Genomic DNA, 17207 nt, shown 5'->3' on the forward strand with positions numbered 1-17207 from the left:
GAGAATGTCGCTGGGTCACTAACTCTTGCCTTTCCTCTGGCCCCTCTCCCAAGCCCATCCCTCTCTCCACCCCATGACCCACTGCCAACTTGCGTGAGTTCTTGAGACTTTGAGGTGCAAGTAGGCAGAGCCTGTACCACACACCCTCCGCCCCCTTATTGCTGTTGAGCAATCTCTTCGCTAACAAAGGAAATTGCATTTCTATAGCACCCTTGCATGACCTCAGGACATCCCAAAGCGCTTTACCACCAATGAAAGTCCAGTCAACTTGGTAACGTTGGAAACATGGCAGCCAATTTGCGCACAGCAAGCTCCCACAAAGAGCAATGACCAGATAACCTGTTTACCTTTAGTGATGCGTAGTCAGGGCAAGACACTGGGGACAACTCTCCTCTTCTTCTTCCAATATTGCTCAAGGTTCTTTCACATCCAGCCGAGAGGGCAGGCAGGGGCTTGTTAATGTGCTATAAGCTATAGGCAGCTCTAGCAGTACAGTACCAAGATCAACACCTTATCAGCAACCCTTCAAAGGGCCACTAGAGCCTAGTCAGAGACCCTTAAATCCCGATTTTCACACCTTATTTGTTCCTTTTGCAATTGGGGCTTTCTTTTATTCATTTTCAGGTTGTGGGTGTCGCCAGAAGGCCCAGTATTTGTTGCCCATCCCTAATTGCCCTTGAGGAGGCGGTGGTGAGCTGCCTTCTTGAATACAACTGAGTGGCTGGCTAGACCCTTTCAGAGGGCATTTAAGAGTCAACCACATCGCTGTGGGTCTGGAGTCACATGTAGGCCAGACCAGGTAAGGACGGCAGATTTCCTCCCCTAAAGGGTATTAGTGACCCAGATGGGCCTTTTTTTGACAGCCTGGTAGTTTCTTGGGCACTATTACAAATACTAGTCATTTTATACTCCATGTTTATTTAATTGAATTAAATTCACAAGGTGGGGATTGAATTTACGAGTGGACATTTCTATTCTGGAGACTAAGTCTGGTGGTGGGCGGGAAAGTCAGTGTGATTCCCGTTGGGGGATGGGGTAGGTGAACATGTGCAATCTTCTGCTTCTCAGCTCATTAGTCTTGCTTCATCGAGGAGCTCAGTGAATCTGATGGCAGGGCGGGCAGGAAGTTGCCCGTCCCTTTGTTACCTCCTGGGTCGAAGGTCCTGGCACCAAATTTAAAGGGCACCTGGAAACCCATTCACTCATTGCAGGCCAGGAGCACCGCAATACTCCCCCAGAGCCCTTGCAGCCACAGCGCGTACTGGAGAAGCTCACAGACGTGAGCAAGCGCGTCCCGGGACACACGAAGGCATCTCCGGCATTACTTTTTGCTTAATTTCTAGACAAGAGCATTTCCTTGGCGGTACACCCATGGTCAGGCCAATGCTCGCCATTGCAGTGGTCCATGTTCGCCAGCCTCCTGACTTTATAGAGGATCTGCTGCCTCTTGCTGCACAGGCCCTTGCTCCTCATGGCCCTGTGCCAAACAGCACCAGGCCCTCCTTCTCCCCATCTGGATGAGAACCATTACTAAGGCAGGGTTACCTGTAGCCTGCATCGTCACCAGTGGGTGTGTGAATGAATTGAAGTGATACATTAAGTGAGCATATCCTTTACAAGTTTCCCTCCATCTCAAAGTCAGCAGGCAAGTGCTAAGGCCTCCACCTGGGCTCTGTCAGACATGGCACCCCACCCCACCCCTTCCAGGTAAAGGACATCCTGGAGGACCAGAGATGGGTGTTCCTCTCGTTCATACACGAATGTACATGGAGACATTGCTCTTTGACCAGGGTGATGAGAGGGATGTGCAAAAAGCCTCATTCAAACACTTTTCCACATGTCTCCACTACCCTCGAGACTCTATAGAGTCAGCGTTGCCTTGGCAGATACAAATGATCCCTTATCAGCCATGATCATTCATCTGGGAGGATAGGGGTATAGAGCCACAAGTTGGCTGCGCACTACCAGCTGTGCCCTTTGGAGGCATTACCCCTCCCTCCTTTCCTTCATCCCTGCCTCTGACTGGAGCAGATGGCACATGGCACAGAATAAACGGCAGTTCCACACTTTGCTTGGATCTCGATGTTATGAGACCCATGTGTTAGGAACAAACCTGCTGCAACGTGGGCTTCACCTGGAGAGAACACAGCTGAGTATGGTTTACACCCAGTTGCCTTATTATTGTTAGGGTGTCCCTTTAGTCAGCCACTTGTGCTGACCTTGAACTCCACCCACCTAAAAAGACCCTCCTCCCACCTCGAGGGATTTCACTGATTGATTAACTGGGTGGTCAAGATCAGTTTGGAAAAATGGTGCACATCACCTTTCAAACTTGCTCCACCACCTTCTATCCTCCCCCGTCACTCACCAACTTGTCCCCATCACCACAGACCCACCAATATCACCATTCCTCTCCCTTCTCTCCCCCACGAACCACGCCCGCGGACCCCCCTTTACCTTGGACCCTATCCAGATCCACCTCCACATGCCTTCCCTCCCCTCAGAACCGACAGTCATTACCGTCTCCATGTCCACCCTGACCCTGCCTCCTCCTTGTATCTGAGCCGCCTAACCTATCCCACTTTGTGACCGAGACCCCTGCCAACTCCCGATGAGACCTTCATCTACCACCCATCTACCTCACCCTGGACCTCCCACCCTACCCCAGACCCTCACCCTGAACCTGCCGCCCTACCACATCCCACTCCACCCCCCTCTGACTGTGACTGTTCCCTCCTATCACCAGTACCCTGAATTCTCCACCCAGGACCCCACAGTCGACACCACCGACCCTGCCCTCTAAGACGCTCTCCCCCCACCCACTTCCCCGGACACTCTCCCCACCCAATTTCCCGGACACTCTCCCCACCCACTTCCTCGGACACTCTCCCCAACCTTCCTCCGTAAGCCTGCCTCCCCTGCGCAGCCTTCCCTCCACCCTACCTCACCACACCCACCCCGATCCCCCACACCCACCCCCCCCACCCGATCCCCCACACCCACCCCCCCGATCCCCCACACCCCCCCCCACCCCCCCCCACGATCCCCCACACCGCCCCCCCACCCCCCCCCCACCCGATCCCCCACACCACCCCACCCCCACCGATCCCCCACACCCACCCCCCCCCACCCGATCCCCCACACACACACCACCCCCTCCCCCCCCCCCACCACCCCACCCCCCCCACCTCCCCCCAACCCTCCAGCCTTTGCCTGCCTCCCATGTCCACTCTTGGTGCAGTGTTTTCTAACGGCCCTCGAGTGCGGTTATACGAGGTCCCCAAGAAGGAGGAAGGCAACATCTACAGAGCTCAAAATGGTGGATGTGATGAAGCTCACATGCCACTTATATACAGTCGTAAAACTAAACGTGCTAAATTCTCGTTGACGGGGAGCTTAATTTGGAGGCAGAACCTTCATTCCCTCCAGGTGGCCTTTTAATGAGCATGCATGAGATGCTAATGTATGCAAATGAGGCTCCCTACCTGGGTCGTCAGGAAGCTCGGCCCAGCCTTTAACCCGCCTTGAAGGTCGGGAGAACAGAATTCCAACAGTTTATCCCACCGCCGGGAATCCGAATTTTTGGCCTGCCGCCAAATTAAGCGCCCCCCCACCCCCACCCCCCCGACCACGATTCCCGCTGTAGGCGGGGACCAGGAGACTCCGCCCTCCGTCTCCGAAGCGTCAGTCCAGGTTTCGGGACCAGGAACACAGTTACAGGACCACAATGCCACCTGGCTTCTGTATTTTCTAATTCCTACCCCGTTTGCCAAATATGTAGAAGCCGATCGCACTCTGTAAAGGAGACGTGTTTTCTTTAGGCCTCATCCTGTGAGCCATCCAGCTGGGGTGGTCTCCGGGAACGCTATGCTGTCTGACTCTTCGGTCTGTACCAGGAAAGTGATTGGCGCTCTGGAAGGTTTCACACCTGACCCTTTCCCCCATCTGTTGCTACATCTGGGCACAGACGCTGCATAAACAGGCTGCTGCTCTTCGCACCTGGAGCCTCTACCTATCCAAAGAGTCCCGAGGCAACTTTTATCTCTGTTCCTAAAGCTCTGCCAGAGCCAGGTTTCCAAAAGTAGGGACTGTAAATACTAAAAGAGAAACTTTTTGGATTCAGAAACTGGTGAGACTGTGAATGTCTGTGCCACAAGTTGAAACGAATAGCAGGGATGAGCCTAAAGGCAAAATAGATGAACACACGAAGGAGAAAGAAGTGGAAAGGTAGGTTGAGAGGGTTAGATATAGGGGGGGGAGGGGTGAGTGGGAGGAGGCACATGTGGAGCATAAGCAATGGCATAATTGGGCCAATTGGCCTGTTTCAGTGCGGCAGGCTGTTAGGTAATTCCACGTCCTCCCACTTCTATGTCATCCTTTTTTTCACTACTTTTCCCCGAAGTGATCCCTCAGCTTTACAACACGATTAACTCTCAAACCACCACCATCTAGAATGTTCCAAAAGACGCCCACAGTTGCCACTCGGGTTTCCACACAGCTGGAAATTCCTCTTCCCCTGAAATATGCTCACTGGACAAGCCTCAGTGTTGTGGTCAGTTCCGGACACCGCACTTTAGAAATGCTGTGAAGAGTTTGGGGGAGGGTGAAATTGAATAGAATTGCGCCAGGGTGATTCGCCTCACTTATGTAGAGGGACCGGAGAAGGTGGATGTGTTCTCCTTAGCGTAAAGAAGATTGGGAGGTTTACCAGAGGTGGTCAAAATTATGGAGGCATTGGTGACATTAAATGGGAAAAAAGCTTCCCAATGGCAGAAGGATCCATAACCAGAGGGCACAGCTTTAAGGTGGTTGGCAAAGAGAAATTAAACTGCTGCCTTTGTTTCCCCATCGCCCTGTATCAATCCCAAATAATCCCACTGCCCCACTCTCTCCCCATAGCCCTGTATCAATCCCAAACTAATCCCATTGCCTCACTCCCTCCCCATATCCCTGTATCAATCCCAAACTAATCCCATTGCCTCACTCCCTCCCCATATCCCTGTATCAATCCCAAATAATCTCACTGCCCCACTCTCTCCCTATAGCCCTGTATCAATCCCAAACTAATCCCACTGCCTCACTCCCTCCCCATAGCCCTGTATCAATCCCAAATAATCTCACTGCCCCACTCTCTCCCCATAGCCCTGTATCAATCCCAAACTAATCCCATTGCCTCACTCCCTCCCCATATCCCTGTATCAATCCCAAACTAATCCCATTGCCTCACTCCCTCCCCATATCCCTGTATCAATCCCAAATAATCTCACTGCCCCACTCTCTCCCTATAGCCCTGTATCAATCCCAAACTAATCCCACTGCCTCACTCCCTCCCCATAGCCCTGTATCAATCCCAAATAATCTCACTGCCCCACTCTCTCCCCATATCCCTGTATCAATCCCAAACTAATCCCACTGCCCCACTCTCTCCCCATAGCCCTGTATCAATCCCAAACTAATCCCACTGCTCCACTCTCTCCCCATAGGCCTGTATCAATCCCAAATAATCTCACTGCCCCACTCTCTCCCTATAGCCCTGTATCAACCCCAAACTAATCCCACTGCCCCACTCTCTCCCCATAGGCCTGTATCAATCCCAAATAATCTCACTGCCCCACTCTCTCCCTATAGCCCTGTATCAACCCCAAACTAATCCCACTGCCCCACTCTCTCCCTTAGCCCTGTATCAACCCCAAACTAATCCCACTGCCCCGCTCTCTCCCCATCGCCCTGTATCAATCCCAAATAATCACACTGCCCCACTCTCTCCCCATAGCCCTTTATCAATCCCAAACTAATCCCACTGCCCCACTCTCTCTCCATAGCCCTGTATCAATCCCAAACTAATCCCACTGCCTCACTCCCTCCCCATAGCCATGTATCAATCCCAGACTAATCCCACTGCCCCACTCTCTCCCCATAGCCCTGTATCAATCCCAAACTAATCCCACTGCTCCACTCTCTCCCCATAGGCCTGTATCAATCCCAAATAATCTCACTGCCCCACTCTCTCCCTATAGCCCTGGATGAACCCCAAACTAATCCCACTGCCCCACTCTCTCCCCATAGGCCTGTATCAATCCCAAATAATCTCACTGCCCCACTCTCTCCCTATAGCCCTGTATCAACCCCAAACTAATCCCACTGCCCCACTCTCTCCCTTAGCCCTGTATCAATCTTAAACTAATCCCACTGCCCCACTCTCTCCCTATAGCCCTGAATCAATCCCAAACTAATCCCACTGCCCCACTCTCTTCGCTTAGCCCCACATCCTTCCCTAATTCAAATATTTGGTTCTCCTTGTTACAAAACAAATATTGAGGCAGTGTAGAAGGTGCAAATAAAGATCCCCTTGAATGATACCAGACCTGAGAGGTTTTTCCAATTGGTAAGATTGAATAGGTTGAGGCTTCTTTCTCTGGAGAAAAGAAGACCGGTGGGGTGGTCTTGAAAAGGATGATGAAGATTATGTAGTGATTTGTTAGGGTAAACGTGGAGAAGATATTTCCATTTGCAGGCGAGACTCCACTTAAGAGCCATCAACATGCAATCGTCACTGAATAGTCTGATCGAGAATTCAGGAGAAACGTTTGTAACGCCACAGCATATACAGAGCTCCAAATTAATGTTCCTATTTTAAAACTGAACACCAAAGGCTGCAAAAGATGGTTGCCCAAGGGTCATCAGGCTTCCTTTGTGGACTGAAACAACACCCCTGACTCAAGAGGGAACATTCCAGACTGGTGTTGAATCAATGCGCTTTCCTGAATCCAATCCAAAAGGGTATTATCAAATTGAATGGGCCATTCAAACACAAAGGCACTGGCTGTCTCAAAGTCTCGAGGTCGTGGAGATGCCGGTGTCATCACAGAGCTAGTAAACCGGAGGTCCAGGCCGACGTTTTGCGGACTTGGGTTCAAATCCCACCCTTCACAGCCGGAGGAATTTAAATTCAGTTCACCAAGTCTGGGATTAAAAGCTAGTCTCAGTAATGGTGACCGCGGGCAGAATTTTTACCTCGGAGGGCGTGTGTCCGGCCTGCTCGAGCGTAAAATGATGTCGGGCGAGCGTCCCGCCGTCAACGCGCAAGTCGCACGATGTTGCGGTCGGCGGGCGGGCATGGGGATCGGCTGCCGACAATTAAAAGGCCCATTAAGGCCATTGAAAAGATAATTAACTCAAATTTTTCACTGCCCGTCCAACCTTATGGTTGGCAGGAGTGGGTGGGGGTGGGGGGTGGTGGGGGGGTGCGAAAAGGCCAAGAGGCCTTTGCGCTTTTGAGGAAACCTCATCCACGGGCAGGATGAGGTTTCCAACAGCAAATAACGATAAAATAAAACATTTTACATTTCGTTTACAACATGTCCCTGCTCATGTGACCGGGTCACACCAGGGGGGTCATGTTTTTATAACAATTTTAAAATCTTTTATTACGTTTTTGAAAACTTGTCCATCTCCCTGAGGTATCTCTCTCTGTGCCTCAGGGAGGTTTTCAAACTCTCACTCACTGGCACGTGCGAAGTGTGCTCTCGCCCTCCTCCCCTCCCCCTCCCCCTGCCCCACCCCCCCGCCACAGGAAGTGCTGAGCGCTGCCTCTCGCGTGTCACGCTGGGCGGTCATTCATTGGCCCGGCCAGCGTGACATCACGGTCTGGCCCCGATCGCGGAGGCGGTGAGCTTCCCGATCATCCCACCCAACACCCCTCACCACCGCCAAACCCACCTGACAAGGGCAAAACTCCGCCCATCAAACTATCACCGATTGTGGTAAAAACCCATCTGGTTCACTAATGTCCTTTAGGGAGGGAAATCTGCCTCCCTTACCCGGTCTGGCCTACAAATCAGGCCCACAGCCAAGGTGGTTGATTTTTAACTGCCCTCTGAAGTGGTGCAGCAATCCACTCAGTTCAAGGGCAATTAGGGATGGGCAACAAATGCCGGCCTTACCAGCGCCGCCCACATCCCACGAAGGAATGAATGAAAAAAAAGGGTGATAAAGCCACAGCACCGGATGTATAATCAACAAAACCGCCCTTTGAACTTGTAAAAGGTCCCATGATGAGACAGCCAGGTTTGCAGTCTGCTTTTACACCAGCAAGAAGCTGCTTACAGGCAGAAAGTTCCAATGAAAGCCATCAAACTAGCTGAAAGCCACCCATGCAGACAAGGTAATAAACAGCAATACCTTGAAAGTGGGAAATCCTGACAGAGGGAAGGACTGTTCCCAACCTGTTCTGACTTCAGGTTTACCTGAGAATCAACCTTCCCAGGGATATTCCGCTACAGGAAATCTCACAGCCTGCTCAGAATCCTTCACTTTACCAGAACTTCAATTCAATCTTTAAGCATCAGTTTCATCCAAGAGGTTACAAGCCTGCCACGAAAGAGACCGAGATAATTATAAGCTGCAACCTTCATCTGTATCTAATATTTGTGCGGAGTTATTTAATTGGAACACTCACTCTGACAGTTCGAAGCACACCTTTTACATGAAAGGGTGAAAGGGGAAAGGTTTAGGGGGAACATTAGGGGGAACTTCTTCACTCAGAGAGTGGTGAGAGTGTGGAATGAGCTACCATCTGACGTGGTAAATGCGGGCTCACTCTTAAGTTTTAAGAATAATTTGGATAGATACATGGATGGGAGAGGTCTGGAGGGTTATGGACTAGGTGCAGGTCAATGGGACTAGTGGAATAATATTTTGGCACAGACTAGAAGGGCCGAATGGCCTGTTTTCTGTGCTGTAGTGTTCTATGGTTCTATGTAAACGTATAGAACACGGGCAGTAAAGGAAACACATACCTTCTGTCTGTGACACTTCTTTACCAAGAAAGTGGTGAGACTGTGGAAGCTGCCATCACAGACATTAGCTGAAGTGAATAGCATTAGATACATTCATGGGGAAGCTAGATAAGGAACAATGGAGGTTTGATTACAGTACTGGCTGTTTTCAATAGGCTACCAAATAGTGAAAAAGATATGCAGGAGCACATTTGAAGGGAAATTAGAGAGAGGTGCAAAAACCATAGAGTAGTGATAATGTGAGACTTCACTTATTGTAAGATGGACAGGGATAGTAATAGTATAAAGGGCAGAGAGGGAGAAGGGTTTCTGAAGTGTGTTCGGGAGAATTTTCTTTGGTCAGTACATTTCCAGCCCAGCGAGGAAGAAGGGTGTTGCTGGATCTGGCTCTTGGAAATTAGGTGGTTCAAGTGGATCAAGTGTCAGTAGGGAATAGTGATCATAATATCATATTGTTTAGGTTAGCTATGGAAAATGACAAGGAGCAACCCAGAGTAAAAATAATTCATTGGGGGAGAGCCAATTTCAGTGGGGCGAGACAGACCTGGCCCAGGCAAAAGTATTATAGAACAATGAGCTGTCTTTAAAGAGGAGATGCCTTTGTCACATCCAAGGTACATTCCCACAAGGGGAAAAGGTAGGACAAACAAAGCCCGAGCTCTCTGGGTGATAAAGGAGATAGAGATTAAGATGAAGCAGAGGAAGGGTGTGTATGACAAAGGTCAGGTTGATCAGGCAAGTGAGAACAGGCTGAAAATAGAAGGCATGTGAGAAAGGAAATAAGAGAGAGAACGAGAGAGTATGGGACCGGCAGCTAACATAAAAGGAAATCCAAAAGTCTTCCATAAGCATAAGAAAGAGGTAGTAAGAGAAGGAATGGAGCCAAATAGGGACCAAAAAAAGAGATCCATGCATGGAGGCAGAGTGCATGGCTAAGACACTAAATGAGTACTTTGCATCTATCTTTACCAAGGAAGAAGATGCTGTCAAAGTCATAGTGAAAGTGGGAGTAAATCAGACACTGGATGGACCAAAAATTGATCAAGGATATATTAAAAAGGCTAGATCGTACCTAAAGTTGATAACTTTGCCAAGATATGATGGGATGCATCTGAGGAGATTCAGGGAAGTAGCAGTGGAAATTGTGGAGATGCTGGCCACAATCTTACAAATCTTCCTTAGATACAGGGGTGGTGACAGAGGACTGGAGAATGCAAATGTTGACACCTTGATCAATAGGGGGTGTAAGGATGAACCCAGCGACTATAAGCCAGTCAGTTTAATCTCGTACGCTACAGGAAAAAATTAACAACCACTCGGACAAGTGGATTAATTAAGGAAAATCAGCTTGGATTTGTAAGGACACAAATCATGTTTAACTAACTTGATTGAGTTTTTGATGAGATAACAGAGATGGTTGACAAGGGTAAAGTGGTGGATGTGGTATACATGGACTTCCAAAAATCATTTGATAATGTGCCATACAGCAATTTTGTCAGCAAAGTCAAAGCCCATGGAATAAAAGGGACAGTGGCAGCATAGGCACAAAGTTGGCTTTTTAAAAAATTAATTCGCAGGATGTGGGCGTCGCTGACTAGGCCAGCATTTATTGCCAATCCCTAACTGCCCCTGAGTAGGTGGCCTTCTTGAGCCACTGCAGTCCATGTGGCATGGAGTGGCAGGAAACAGAAAATCGGGGTGAACGGTTGTTTCTCGGACTGGATGAGGGCATATAGTGAGGTTCCCAGGAGTCAGCCACTGCTTTCCTTGATATATCTTAATGACCTAGACTTGGGTGTACAGGGCACAGCTTCAAGATTTGCAGATGACAGCAAAGCTTGGGAGTTATTTTAATTCACTCACGGGGTGTGGACGTCGCTGGCTAGGACAGCATTTATTGTCCTTGTTCAGAGGGCGTTTAAGGTTCAACCACATTGCTGTGGGTCTGGAGTCACATGTAGACCAGACTTCCTTCCATAAAGGACAGGATGTTTCCCCTGGTTGGGGGAGTCTAGAACCAGGGGCCACAGTCTCAGGCTATGGGGCAGGCCATTTAAGACTGAGATGAGGAAATATTTCTTCACTCAGAGGTTGGTCAACCTGTGGAATTCTCTACCACAGAAGGCTGTGGAGGCTGGGTCACTGAATATATTCAAGAAGGAAATTGATAATTTTTTGGATATTAGGGGCATCAAGGAAAAAATCAGAAATATGATGTTGAGATAGAGGATCAGCCACAATCATATATTGAATGGCAGAGCAGGCTTGAAGGGCCGACTGGTCTACTCCTAGTTTTTAATGAGTGAACCAGGTGAGTTTTTATGACAATCATCAGACTTTTAAGTCCAGATATTTACTGAATTCAAACTCCACCATCTGCCATGGTGGGATTTAATCCCAGGTCCACCAGAGCATTGTCTTGGGTCTTATGGATTACTAGCCCAATGACAATACCACTATGTCACCACCTCCCCATTGCAAACTGTGAGGAGGATGGTGATAGACTGCAAGAGGACACAGACGGGATGATAGAGTGGGCAGACGTGCAGAAGATGAACTTGAATTTAGAGAAGTGCGATGCGATACATTTTGGTAGGAAGAATGAGGAGGGGTAATATAAAATAAAGGGCACAACTCTAAAGGGTGAGAAGGAACAGAGAGTTATCATGAACCTTTACGAAACACTGGTTCGGCCTCAACTGGAGTACTGTGTCCAACTCCAGGCGCTGCACTTTAGGAAAGGAGGTGAAGGTCTTAGAGCGGGTGCAGAAAGGATTCATGAGAATTGTTCGGGGGATGAAAGGTTTCAGTTGGATGGATGGAGAAGCTGGGGCTGTTCTCCTGAGAGGAGAGTAAGCTGAGAGGAAATTTAATAGAAGTGTTCAAAATCACAAGGGATCTGGACAGAGGTAGAGAGAATCTGTTCCCATTGGTGGAAGGGTCGAGAACCAGTGGACACTGGTTTAAGATAACTGGCAAAATGTCCAACGGTGACATGAAGCAAAATCCTTTTACGCAGAGACTGGTTAGGATCTGGAATGCACTGCCTGAGAGTGTGGTGTTCAATCGAGGCATTCGAGAGGGAATTGGAGAAACACTCGAAGAGAAAAAAAATTGCAGGGTGATGGGTAAGTGAGCCTAGCTGAGCTGTTCTCACAGGGAGCTGGTGTGGAGATGACAGGCCAAATTGGTTGCCTTCTGTACTGTTATGCATTCTATGGTTCTCACTGTGTGAGACAGAATAGAAGGATACGTGGAGAGAGTTAAACGAACAGGGTGGCTAAGAATCTCATGTGGAGTATAAATGCCAGCAAGTTCCCGAATGGACTGTTCCTGTGCCGTAAATATTATGCACCACTTTGCGTTTATCCCATTCTCTTTTTAAAGATACTGTAGGGTCTGCCTCAACCATTCTCTGTGGCAAAGTAGATCGTGCTTCAAGAGCCCTCTGCATGAACCTTTTCCCTCACCCGCTTCATGACAATTGTAAATTAATGGCTCCTCTGAAGCAGTCATTTGGCAGGAATATCATCCCCAGCGCCACATTTTTTCCGTCTCCCACATGAATGGCCTCTGTGAGTAAGACTGCCAATAAAGGGCAATTTCTGGAAAAGTTGGTGCTGATGGCCTCGGTCCAATGCAATAGGTTCAGACAGATCAAAAATCCCTTCGCTTGGGATCCCTGCAGCGGACCAACAAAGAAAGCTTTCATTACTGGGCTCAAACACAGAACTGGCAACTCAAAGCAGGTGCCATCTTCAGCTTAAGATTGACTTGACTGCAGCTGTGCAGGTGAAGCGAGGGAAGCAAGGTTGTGCTGTGTTTATATCATTGGGCTAGCAAGCCTTGATGAATGCAAATTCGATTCCAAAGCTAGATTTATAGAGTCATTTACAGCACAGAAGGAGCCATCCAGTCTATGCTGGGAGCGCGTTGGAAATTTGAATTCAGTTCCTTTGGAAAAAAAAAAAATCTGCCTCAGTAAAAGTGGCCAGGAAGCTGGTGATCGTTGTAAAATCCCTACTAACCCTCTAATGTCCTCTCAGGAAGAGAACATGCCGTTTTTAACCTAAGCACAAAATCTAGGCTGACCCGACCAGAGCAGTGGTGAGGCATCTGTTGGCCGTGTCATCTTTTGGATGAAGACATTAAAGTGAGTCCCCATGAGGAGTGTGTTGAAGATCTTACGGTATGAGTCAACAAAGAGAGGGAAAGTCCTCCCTGCTGTCCTGGCCAATATTTACCCCTCAGTCAACATCGCTACAACAGACAACCTGGTCTTCATCACACTGCTGCTTGCTGTGTGCAAATTGGCTGCTGTATTTCTTAAGCAACTGGTTTTTATTATAGCGCTTTTAATGTCGCAAGATATCTCCAGGTGCTTCACAGGAGTTCCGTCAATCAAACTATGACAGCAAACCGCGTAAGGTCACAAAAAACTCGATCAGGTAGCTAGGTTTTAAGGACCAACTGGAAGGAGGAGAGAGTGCCAAGTGCTCATCCAGGTACTTTTTAAAGGATGTGAGGCAACCTGCCTCCACCACCCTCCCAGGCAGTGCATTCCAGACTGTCACCACCCTCTGGGTAAAAAAGTTTTTCCTCACATCCCCCCTAAACCTCCTGCCCCTCACCTTGAACTTATGTCCCCTTATGACTGACCCTTCAACCAAGGGGAACAGCTGCTCCCTATCCACACCCCTCATAATCTTGTACACCCCGATCAGGTCACCCCTCAGTCTTCTCTGCTCCAACGAAAACAACCCAAGTCTATCCAACCTCTCTTCATAACTTAAATGTTTCATCCCAGGCAACATCCTGGTGAATCTCCTGTGCACTCCCCTCCAGTGCAATCACATCCTTCCTATAATGTGGCGACCAGAACTGTATACAGTACTCCAGCTGTGGCCTCACCAAGGTTCTATACAACTCCAGCAAGACCTCCCAACTTATGTAAATGCTGGCCTTGTCAGAGACATCCACATCCTGAGTATGTATAAAGTGGTGATTCACTGTGCTGGAGGAAGCAGTGGTTAAATTCTGGCATGGAGTCAACCTTCCTTGTCAGGGTTAATCTCTTTCCTGACATTGACTTTCCCAGTGCAGCAAGACCTGGACAATATCCAGTGTTTGGGCTGACAAGTGGCAAGTAACATTTGCACCACACAAGTGCCAGGCAATGACAATCTCCAACAAGAGAGAATCCAAACATTGCCCCTTGATGTTCAATGGCATTACCATCACTGAATCCCCCACTATCAACATCCTGGGGGCTGCCATTGACCAGAAACTGAACTGGACTAGCCATATAAATACTGTGGCTACAAGAGCAAGTCAGAGGCTGGGAATCTTACAATGAGTAGCCCACCTCCTGACTCCCCAAAGTCTGTCCATCATCTACAAAGCACAAGTCAGGAGTGTGATGGAATACTCTCCACTTGCCTGGATGACTGCAGCTCCCACAACACTCAAGAAGCTTGACACCATCCAGGACAAAGCAGCCCACTTGATTAGCAACCCATCCACAAATATTCACTCCCTCCACCGCCAACACACAGTGGCAGCAGTGTGTACCATCTACAAGATGCGCTGCAGGAATTCACCAAGGCTCCTTCGACAGCACCTTCCAAACTCATGAACACTACCATCTAGAAGGACAAGGGCAGCAGATAGATGGGAACACCACCACCTGGAAGTTCCCCTCCAAGCCACTCACCTTCCTGACTTGGAAATATATCGGCCGTTCCTTCACTGTCGCTGGGTCAAAATCCTGGAACTCCCTTCCTAACAGCACTAGTACCTACACCACATGGACTGCAGCGGTTCAAGAAGGCAGCTCACCACCACCTTATCAAGGGCAATTAGGGATGGGCAGTAAATGCTGGCCCAGACAGTGAAGCCCACATCCCGTGAATGAATTAAAAAAAAAGGAGTAAAAGATGCTTCATCATTTCCTCTTTGGTGCTGGTGCAGTGGACCTGTCTTCCAGGTGAGATGTTGAACCGAGACCCCATCTGCCCTCTCCTGGTGTCCATGTAATCTAGGTTGATTCTGGGTCCTGCATCTATACTCCCCCCTCCATCAACATCATGGAAAACAAACAATCCGCCCATTACCCGCTGGTCAGATCTTGTGGCTGTCTCTCCCCGCATTACAACACTTCAAACTTTTTTGGACCATCCTGAAGTCATGAAAGGTGTGATTTCATGCAAGTCCTTTCTGCCTGTCCAAGGTTAACAATTTTCTGGCTTCTGAGGGTCTCATGCGACTTCACACACATCGCTTAAAAAGGCCAAGATGCCAATCAAGTTGACGAGAGGACAGACTGAGCTGTTTGATTTCTGAGTGTCCTCGAACCAGGGCTCCATTTGGCAAATCACGGGCTAAACTCTCCAATCGGATGTTAGTAAAACCACATTTCCCCCTGTTGGCGCTTGACTTGCAGTCGCTGCCAGTCTATATACCTTGCGATAGATTCATGTGGGTTTACCAAGAGCAGAACAGAGAGTCCCCCATGCGCTTCCATCTGGGCAGTGAAGGATTATTGAGTGAAAGCTTTCCTCTGCCTGAGACCGAGCTCTGTTAAAATATTGAAATTAGCAGTTTGATGTGACGGTAAATAGGAAACTGGAGCAGGATGGACTCTTTAAAACGTCTTTTCCAGCTCTGCCCATGAAATCTCTGTTTATTCTTTCATGGGGATGTGAGCCTCACTGGCAAGGCCCATCCTTAATTGCCCTTGAAACACTTGCTGACGAACTGACGTCTTTTTATTCAGCAGCGGAAAGCTGTTCGAACCATGATAAACAATGTCAGTGTCAAGAGGTCAACCGTTTCATGGCCTGGATTTTAAAGGAGACAAAGTGGTCTCTCCTACATCGGGGAGACCAAACACAGATCGCTTTGCAGGACACGTCCAGCCTGTCTCGCGTGCATGCAGGCTGGTGGGGTGGATGGTGAGGACAAGGGGAACCCCACCTGGTTTTTGAGGGGAAGGGGAAGGGGGTGAAGACAGGAGTGCGAGGAGTGTGGTGGACACAGCCAAGGGCTCTGCCAAAATGGACACTTTTACATTTGTCCACAGTGCACTCCATTTGCCAGATCTTTGCCCACTCACTTAACCTACCTATATCCTTTTGCAGCCTCCTTATGTCCTCTTCACAACTTACTCTCCTACCTATCTTTGTGTTATCAGCAAATTTAGCAACCACACCATCGATCCCTTCATTCAAATCATTGATATAAATTATAAACGGTTGAGGTCCGAGTGAATAGATGTGATGAAGATGAAAGAATTGGGAGAATGGAATAGAGTCCGTACAGAGTGTAGGGTGTGAGCAAGTGCAGTAGAGGCAGCTGTGGGAGTCAGTGGGCTTAAAACGAATATTAGTTGACAGCCAATCACCAGAGATAAAGACAGAGAAGTCAAGGAAGGGAAGGGAAGTGTCAGAGATGGACCATGTGAATCTGCTTCCACTTTCCAAAGTTTTCTCAGTTTCTGACACGTTTCCTAATTATGGTGATGCCTCCACCAAACACAGCTTCCCCCCCCCCTCCCCTTTCAGCATTCTGAAGGGACCATTCCCTCCATGATACCCTGGTCCACTCTTCACTTACCCCCAACACTCCACCCCCTTCCCACGACATCTTCCCATATAAACTCAGAAGGTGTAACATCTACCCTTTTGCCGCCTCTCTCCTCACTGTCCAAGGCCCCAATCATCTCATGATGACCGCGAAACCATTGTCAATTGTTGTAAAAACCCATCTGGTTCACTGATGCCCTTTGGGGAAGGAAATCCGCCATCGTTGCCTGGTCTGGTCTACACGTGACTCCAGACCCGCAGCAATGTGGTTGACTCTTAAATGCCCTCTGAAATAGCCAACAAGCCACTCAGTTCTCAGGGCTAATTGGGAATGGGCAATAAATGCTGGCCTAGCCAGCAATGCCACCATCCCGTGAACAAATGAAAAAAAATCTCCATCCAGGTGAAGCAGTGATTTATATGTACTCCTTTCAATTTAGCCTAGTATTTGCTGCTCACAATGTGGTCTCCTCTACGTATCATAAATGCAGCAAGATGGGAACTGTCCAGTAATGGCCTTGCAGATAATTGGTCGCTCTTCCTCAGAACACCAGTTCCCAACTCCCCATTGCCCCCATTGTTTAGTAAGTGGTTGCCTTACACACCCTTCCTGCTAACCCCATGCCAGTTGCTCATCACCCTCTGAATGAAGTGATACTGCCTGGCCACTGTACCTTCACCCCCTGAGCCTTCTCATGTGCTGTGGTATCTGAGTTTCTGGCTTTACTTTGCCTATCCGTTTCAATACGTTACCTTCCTCCCCAGCCACCTCAGTTCATGAATTTGTGTCTCACGGGGAGAGTCAAGAATGCTTTCAGTTTGTTAA

At 48.8% G+C, this 17207-nt stretch overlaps 1 protein-coding gene across 1 annotated transcript in view; it reads right to left on the minus strand.

Moving 5' to 3' along the window:
• Window positions 1-17207, minus strand: part of dysf (dysferlin, limb girdle muscular dystrophy 2B (autosomal recessive)) — a 322715-nt gene that overhangs the window by 118538 nt on the left and 186970 nt on the right. The gene's annotated exons all lie outside the window — the stretch shown is intronic.

Source organism: Cetorhinus maximus, chromosome 1 (assembly GCF_964194155.1).
Source record: "Cetorhinus maximus chromosome 1, sCetMax3.hap1.1, whole genome shotgun sequence".
NCBI lineage: Eukaryota > Metazoa > Chordata > Chondrichthyes > Lamniformes > Cetorhinidae > Cetorhinus > Cetorhinus maximus.